The following is a 7599-nucleotide window of genomic DNA, read 5'->3' on the forward strand; positions in this document are numbered from 1 at the left end:
AATTTTTTAAAATCTACAATGAGACACCAGCTCGCACTAGTCAGAATGGCCATCATTAAAAAGTCAACAGATAACAAATGCTGGAGAGGGTATGGAAAAAAGGGAACCCTCCTATATTGTTGGTGGGAATGTAAGCTGGTGCATTCACTGTGGAAAATAGTATAGAGATTCCTCAGAAAACTGAAAACAGAATTACCATATGATCCAGCAATCCTACTCCTGGATATATATCCAGACAAATTAAAAAAGATGCATGCACCCCTATATTCAAAGAAGCACTGTTCACAATAGCCAAGATATGGAATGTCCATAGACAGATGAATAGAACAAGAAGATATGGTATAGGAATTCCCTGGTGCTGCTGCGGATAGGAATCTGCCTGTCAACACAGGGGACATGGGTTTGATCCCTGGTTCGGGAACTAAGCCCATGCACCAAAATTGCTAAGCCTATGCTCTACAGCCCAAGAGCCGCAACTATCAAGCCCTTGCGCTGGAAGCCTGCTTGCCTAAAGCCTGTGCTCCACAACAAAAGAAGCCACCACAATAAGAACCCCGCACATTGCAAAAAAGAGTAGCCCCTGCTTGCCACAACTAGAGAAAGCCCACACAAGGCAATGAAGACCTGGCACAGCCAAATATAAATAAATAAACAAACATGCAAAACAATCACTTAAAATATAAAGAAGATATAGTACATATATACAATGGAATACTATTCAGCCATAAAAAGGGCAAAATAATGCCATTTGTAGCAACATGGATGCAACAAGAGATTATCATACTCAGTGAAATAAGTCAGAAAGAGAAAGACAAATACTATATGATATCACTTATATGTGGAATATAAAATATGACTCAAATGGGGACTTCCTTGGTGGTCCAGTGGTTAAGACTCCATGTTTCCACTACGGTAACACGGGTTCAATCCCTCGTTGGGGAACTCAGATCCTGCATGTCACATGGCACAACCTCCCCCCCAAAAAAGTAAAATATGATACAAACAAACCTGTCTACAAAACAGGAACAGGATCATGAACATAGAGAACAGACTGGTGGTTGCCAAGGGGCAGGGGTTTAGGGGAGGGATGAAGTGGGAGTTTGGGGTTAGCAGACATAAGCTTTTATATATAGAATGGGCAAACAACAAGGTCTTACTGTATAACACAGAGAACTATATTCAATACCCTGTGATAAACCATAATGGAGAAGAATATTTTTAACAGTATATATATATATATATATATAATGTATACATACATAGATATATGTTACAATAACTGAATCATTTTGCTGTATAACAGAAATTAACACACTGCAAACTAGATATACTTCAATTAAAAAATATATTGACAAAACTAAAACAAAGTTGGACCCTGAATTCACAATTATCTTAATTTCTTCCCCTACCCATCATTGCTCTGTCCCCTAAAATGCCCTTGGCTTTGACCTGCCCCTGCACCAGGTGCCTTTGCTTGCCCCTCCTGAGCCACTCCCCACTGCTCTCCACCCTGCTCTGTTGTACCCCCAGGACCCCCAGATTGGAAGGATGCATCAACTGACTCCTCATCCTCTGACCTCCAGTTGAGTCTGTCACTGGTAAGTGATCAATAGGAAGAAGTAGAGAGAACTTGGGAGATTTATTCTCTAAGTTTCCTCCCAGTGGGGTCCCCCAAAAGCCAGCTGCATCCTAAGGTCTCAGCTCAACTATGCAGCCTTCTCCCCAGTTCCATTAGCCCACTCTGTCACCTGCCCTCAGAGGTCTCAGAGTGGCAATAAAGGCCCACCATTACTAATCTGGGGTTCTGCACTATGCCTTGTGGTTTCCCTACGCTGTGCCCACACTTTTGTAAATAGTTTCTTTATGAACACTTCTTGAGTTCTCCTAATTTGAGGTGCCACCTGTTTCCTGCTGATACCACTCTCTAATTTGATCTTGTATAGGCTGGATGCTTTTGCTTGCTGATATATCTGTGTTCCTGACTCCCACATCACCGCTGTGCTCGGTGGCAACAATCTCAGCCTCCAGAGTTGCAAAGAACCCACTCTACCTTCTGTAGCCAGAAGACTCGGGCTAGTCACTTTATCTCTTTGAGCATCAGTTTCTTCATCTGCAAAATGGCAATAATAATAATAGTGGTATCCACTTATAGAGATCCCGTTAGGATCAAAAATCACAGTAGGGAGTGATGGAAGTGTGACGAACGCACACCTCAACTAAAAGGAGATAGCAATTCCTCAAACCTGAGTGACGGTTGTCTTATGGGAAAGCCTGCTCACAGTTATCAATCAGTTCTTGCGATACTTTGAGCCAAAAATCCAGATTTCTATATGAAATCTCACCTTTACTATAATTCCAGTACCATGGAGGCAATAACAACTATTTTATTCATTACTGTATCCCCAGTGACTGGAATAGTGCCGGGCACACAGAAGTGATCAAAAAATATTTGGTAAGTAATTATCCCACTTTCTAGACATTAGTAACTAGTGAGTTACTTTGAACTGTGGGGCTGGAGAAGACTCTTGAGATTCCCTTGGACAGCAAAGAGATCAAACCAGTCAATCTTTAGGGAAACCAACCATGAATACTCATTGGAAGGACTGGTGTTGAAGCTGAAACTCCAGTATTTTGGTCATCTAATGCAAACAGCTGAAAAGTCATTGGAAAAGTCCCTGGTGCTGAGAAAGACTGAGGGCAGAAAGAGAAGAGGGCGTCAGAGGATGAGATGGCTGGATGGCATCACCAATGCAATGGATATGAACTTGGGCAAACTACAGGAGATGGTAAGGGACAGGGAGGCCTGGCGTGCTGCACTCCATGGAGCAGCAAAGAGTTGGACACGACTGGGTGGCTGAACAATGAACAACTACAACTAGTAAGGACAAAATAAAATCAGGGCCATGCAAGTGATACGTGACCATGGGAGTGAACATCCCCTCAAATTTCATATTCTAACCACCTCACTCACCTCATCCCAGCCCTCAAAACATTCCTATTAACTGCAACTTTAGACTTCTGCTCTAGAAATAGCTACAATTTAATAGTTCTAGTAAATGAGGGATCTTTTTTGAGCCCCCTCCTAATTTGATAAAGCCGTATTTTCAAGAAGTAGCGTCCAGCCATAATTTTCAGCATGGCCACTATGCAGCCTCCAGCTCAGTTCACCTGTAGCCAGGCCCCTAATGAACATGCTCAGGGCTCAGACAAAAGTAATACAGCAACTTGTTTTCACCCACACAGCTCACAGACCCTCCTCTCCCTCTGCCACAGCCTGGGGATATGAACCCAGTGAGCTGCAGATTTGTTACCCAGTTATAAATGCCAAGAAGGTGGCACTCCAGCAAAAGAATGACTTGGTGGACACACCGCAGATACATAATGTGTGAAAAACACTTCTATTTTAACAGCACTTTGCTGTGACGCTGATATTGATGAAAACGTTAGCATGTATTAGATACATGTTATGCTCAATGAAAGAGGAGGTTTGCAGGCTCCACGCCACTTCTAGTCCAGCCACTTTTAGAGGTGTAAGAAAACATTCCCAGCTAATAGGTATTAGCCCCTGTGTGAAACAGGCTAGTCAGATCACATAAGACCAACACTTGACCTTGGCAAGTATCTTGTGGTGGTCACTGTAGGTTAACTGATGTACACCAGTCCTTACCAAATCATTCTCATCTAGTCAACTTCCTCTCCAGAGGTTAATTAAGTTTTTCCCCAGACTCTTCTCTGGTTGGCAATGATCATGTAAAACCCAGTTCATGAGTGGAACTCTGCTGAATGAAAAAGGGAGCTCTGGGAAGAAAATGTGCTTTCCTGATAAAAGGGGCAGAAGTGTTAAGCCAGAACTTCCTGCCCTGAATTGGGATATGATGTCTAGAGCAATCGCACAGCCATTTTAAAACCAAGAGGCACAGGAAAAGAGGACTGCAGTGACAGCAGTCTCAATGTCCCTGAGCCTCCGAACCAGTATCAATGGCTGCTCATGTGCAGACTGTTCAGTTCAATCGCTCAGTCGTGTCCGACTCTTTGCGACCCCATGGACTGCAGCATGCCAGGCTTCACTGTCTATCACCAACTCCCGGAGTTTACTCAAACACATGTCCATCGAGTCGGTGATGCCATCCAACCAACTCATCTTCTGTCGTCCCCTTCTCCTCCTGCCTTCAGTCTTTCCCAGCTTCAGGGTCTTTTCCAGTAAGTCAGTTCTTTGCATCAAGTGGCCAAAGTATTGGAGTTTCAGCTTTAGCATCAGTCCTTCCAATGAATATTCAGGACTGATTTCCTTTAGGACTGACTGATTTGATCTCCTTGCAGTCCAAGGGACTTCTAGAGTCTTCTACAACACCACAGTTCAAAAGTGTCAGTTCAGTGCAGACTGAATAAACTATTTGTATAAGGTTCTGTAAATTGACTATGTTATTCAGTACCGGTGAGTGCATTCTGATACACTCTCTGATACATTCTCTGTCCCTCTGTGGTATCATCTGTATGATGAGAATAACAGAAATAGCAACTTTAATGAAATCTGTTCAAAGTCTTAAAACAGAACTTGTATTTACACATATGCACTATTGATACCATGTATAAAATGCTGCTGCTACTGCTAAGTCGCGTCAGTTGTGTCCAACTCTGTGCGACCCCATAGACGGCAGTCAACTAGGCTCCTCCATCCCTGGGATTCTCCAGGCAAGAATACTGGAGTGGGTTGCCATTTCCTTCTCCAATGCATGAGAGTGAAAAGAGAAAGTGGAGTCGCTCAGTCGTGTCGACTCTTAGTGACCCCATGGACTGCAGCCCACCAGGCTCCTCTGTCCATGGGATTTTCCAGGCAAGAGTACTGGAGTGGGGTGCCATTGATAACTAATAAGAACATGGACTTCCCAGGTGGCACGAGTGGTGAAGAACCTGCCTGCCAATGCAGGAGACATAAGAGATGTGGCATTCAATCTCTGGATGGGAAAGATCCCCTGAAGGAGAGCATGGTAACCCATTCCAGTATTCTGTTCATGGAGAATCCTATGAACAGAGGAGCCTGACGGGCTATAATCCATGGGTCATAAAGAGTGGGACACAGCTAAAGGGACTTAGCATGCACGCAATGATAGCACAGGGAATACCACTTCATGCACTGTAGTGACCTGAATGGGAAGGAAGTCCCAAAGGGAGGGGATATATGTGATGCTAAAGCTGAAACTCCAATACTTTGGCCACCTCATGCGACGAGTTGACTCACTGGAAAAGACTCTGATGCTAGGAGGGATTGGGGGTGGGAGGAGAAGGGGACAACAGAGAATGAAATGGCTGGATGGCATCACCGACTCGATGGACATGAGTTTGAGTGAACTCCGGGAGTTGGTGATGGACAGGGAGGCCTGGCGTGCTGTGATTCATGGGGTCGCAGAGTCGGACACGACTGAGCTACTGAACTGAACTGAACTGAGGCTTTTTTTTCAGAGAAGGGAGTGGCAAGCCACTCCAGTACTCTTGCCTAGAAAATCCCATGGATGGAGGAGCCTGGTAGGTTGCAGTCCCTGGGGTCGCTAAGGGTCAGACACGACTGAGCGACTTCACTTTCACTTTTCACTTTCACACATTGGAGAAGGAAATGGCAACCCACTCCGGTGTTCTTGCCTGGAGAATCCCAGGGACAGGGGAGTCTGGTGGGCTTCTGTCTGTGGGGTCGCACAGAGTCAGACACGACTGGAGTGACTTAGCAGCAGCAGCAGGCTTTTTTTTTTTTAATACTAAGGTCATCACAAATAATGCCTGAATCGATGTAAGCAAAAGGCTAAAAGGAAATAAAGCAGATATGTGTGGGCAGGAGAACAGCAGATTAGGAGTCAGAAGATCCAGGTTCTAAACGTCGAATAAGAGGGGAAGATAAACAAAGGCACAGCCACTCTATGAACTACATATGCAGCCATTTAAAATGCATGAAAATCGCTTCTCGGCCTTTGGGCTAAGATCAAGTGTAGTATTTGTTCTTATTAGTTTAAAATGCATGGGAAAGATATTTAAGGATATGAGGAAATGCTTATGACAAGATGTTAAATAACAGGAAAACAGAACCGACACACAGCCATATTACATTTAAGTAACAATCCCAACTGTATTTTTTAAGTGAAAATGAAAAGGCATAAGCCAAAATAGACATAGACACACACTTATTCACTCAGTCGTGTCCGACTCTTGCAACCCCGTGGACTCCTCTGGCTCCCCACCAGGCTCCTCTGTCCACGGGATTTTCTAGGCAAGAATGAGCAAGTAGGTTGCCATTTCCTCCTTCAGGGGATCTTCCTAGCCCAGGGGTTGAACCAGCATCTCCTTTCTTTACCAGCTGAGCCATCAGGTTAGCCCCTAAAATAGACATCTATAAGCTTATGGATAGTTTTCTGCTTTACGATTTTCTGAATTTTTCAAGTTTTCAATTTTTTTGAGAAGAATATTTTGTTGCATAGTAAAATTTTTTTATAATTTAAATTTTTTCTCTTTCATGCTTTTCTCCATTTTCAGAATTCCTTTGCAGTAAACTTATACAATAAAATATGTTCATTTTTTTAAACAAGAAATCACACTTGTTGCCCAGAGGCAGATGGAATCTGACTAGTGTTTGTAGTATGGCAAGACCCAAGGCAAAAAATACATTATGGTTTCTTAAAAGCTACCAACAACATAATTTTAATATATTTTAAAGTATAACTGTGCTGTGGAGGGTGGAATTAATCATGTACAAAGGCTCACTCCTGCTTACCAAAGATATAAGCAGGTGAATTAGGGTGAACCTCAATGTATACTAGTCTGTTTTCAGTTACACTAGAGAAACTGAGGCAGGGGTGCTTTCTTTATCTTCCTTCTAAGAAGCTTATAATGTTTGCTATGAATTTTTTTAGAATAAAAGTTATATTTTTATTTGAGATTTTGGATTTGTGGCCCAGCTTCCCTAGTTACTACCTACATGACACAGGAGATGGACAAGGTGTGAAGCCTTGTGAAAACTGAATTCCCCGTCTCTAAAATTATGCATATATCTACTTCACTGGGAAAGCTATGGCCAGCAAATAAAATAATATGTGTTAAAGTACTTTATAAACTGCAACGCCCAGTACAAACTTTAGTGAAAAGAACATAGGCTCAGATTAGGCAGCCTTGGTTAACAGCAAGTGACACTTACTAGTGTGTGATATTTCAACAAGGCATATAACCTCCCTGAGCTTCAGTTTTCTCATCTAGATATATTTCTTCATCTACAACACCTGGAGCATTGCAAACACGTAATACAGGAAAGTTGTAATTATACTGTTGCCATTTCCTAGGAATAACTGAAATAGTTCTTCTACTTGGAAGGGCTGCCCAGGAGGTAGGAGTAGGACTTCCTTCAAAAACAGTTCCTCAAAGCACCTTAATGCCAAAGAACAAAGAGGAACAGGGCAAGGTGCTTGGTTTCCCATTCCCACACCCCAGAGCATTTTACATCCAAGCTCTGAAATATTATTAGAAAAGAGGGCAAGATAATCTAGATGTGAAGAAATATGAAAAAGGAACTGTGGAAGTTAATGTCATGTGTCAATTTGACTGGCTCACAAGGTGCCCAGA

General features: G+C 42.9%; 1 pseudogene; it reads left to right on the forward strand.

Moving 5' to 3' along the window:
- Positions 1 to 5945: 5945 nt before the first annotated feature.
- LOC129559689 (U2 spliceosomal RNA) lies at positions 5946 to 6079 on the forward strand (annotated as a pseudogene).
- Positions 6080 to 7599: the final 1520 nt, after the last annotated feature.

The sequence above is a fragment of the Moschus berezovskii genome, chromosome 8 (genome assembly GCF_049115385.1).
Source record: "Moschus berezovskii isolate FMDL1 chromosome 8, NW_MosBer_1.0, whole genome shotgun sequence".
Lineage (NCBI taxonomy): Eukaryota > Metazoa > Chordata > Mammalia > Artiodactyla > Moschidae > Moschus > Moschus berezovskii.